The sequence below is a fragment of the Pteropus alecto genome, unplaced genomic scaffold (genome assembly GCF_000325575.1).
Source record: "Pteropus alecto unplaced genomic scaffold, ASM32557v1 scaffold87, whole genome shotgun sequence".
Lineage (NCBI taxonomy): Eukaryota > Metazoa > Chordata > Mammalia > Chiroptera > Pteropodidae > Pteropus > Pteropus alecto.
The window spans coordinates 3,610,244-3,611,506 of record NW_006443225.1 but is presented as its reverse complement, the minus strand read 5'-3'; the positions used below and the strand labels follow the sequence as shown (position 1 = coordinate 3,611,506).

At 39.8% G+C, this 1,263-nt stretch overlaps 1 pseudogene; it reads left to right on the top strand.

Annotated features, from left to right (window-relative positions):
- Positions 1–643: 643 nt before the first annotated feature.
- LOC112472698 lies at positions 644–762 on the top strand (annotated as a pseudogene).
- Positions 763–1,263: the final 501 nt, after the last annotated feature.

Sequence of the window (1,263 nt, the reverse complement as noted above, 5' to 3'; positions counted from 1 at the left end):
CAAATACATGCAAGGGATTTAATAGATTGGAGCAAAATTCGGAGTACTCTACCCTTCTGATCAACTTTTTGCTCCTATTTCCAAATTTGTGGCTCTGTACCTCAGGCCCTATGTATTTAACTCATTATCTTGACACTGATAGTTGAAGTCCACCATCCCCCCCTTGTTTTTCATGAAAATTACCTGCTCTTGGAATTGGCCGCACTCAGCCCAATTCCTGAGTCAACGTTTGGACGGCTTCCAAAGAGGCCAGCCTTCCGCCATCCCCTCATCTCTGCCATCACAAGCAAAATGCATTTATTTCTAGATCCCGCATTTTTAGATTATCAGGCTCGCTTAATACATGCTGGATACATTGATTATTTCCTCTAAATCACTATAAAAATTCAAGGCTTGAAAGTAGATAAACAGTCTACTTACTTTGCTTTTGCAAGTGTGATTCATATAGCACAAGATCTGTTTCTTTCTCATTTGTTTTGGTTAGGTTGCATGAAAATATTTTCTGGTTGTGATTTTTAATTTTTTTTCTGAGCTACTTCAGTTTAGCAAATGATAAGATTTGAACAAAGCTAAAGTCGTCTCAAAAAGTAACGGGACTTTTTCCAAGAGGCCAGTGGGGTTACTTCTAAAGCAACTAAGCCTTGTCTATGGCCATGACACCCTGAATGTGCCCGATCCTGTCTCATCTCAGAAGCTAAGCAAGGTCAAGCCTGGTTAGTACTTGGATGGGAGACTACTTAGGAATACCAGGTGCTATAGGCTTAAAAAAATAAAATAAAAATAAAATAAAATAAAAGTAACTAAGTCTCTTAACTTTTCAACTAATATATAATCAAGAAACATTGAGATGGAGATAAGAGAGGGAAACGTTGTCTAATCTCATTTTCCATCCTATGTCAAAATTCAATCTATGATGATACTGCTAGTAACAGAGATTATTCATGTCACAAGGAAGTTCCGTACTGATGATGGGTTAAACTGGACATCAAGCAGGGGACAAATACCACTAGAGGTTCTTGGTTGATCAATCCTCCTCTTTTCTGGGGTCACATTGTCACTGATGGAAGACAGAGCTTCCAGTGAGAGAGCACAAAGAGGAAGCAGTGATCCAGGCAGCCACACCACCAGCCCAGCCCTGGAGAACTGGAGGGAGAGATGGTCCATCCAGACCACCCGCATCTTTCATTACGGAAAACCAAATGATGATCCCCAGTAATTTTCACTCAACAATCTTACTATTGCTTCCTAAAGTAGTACAAAATG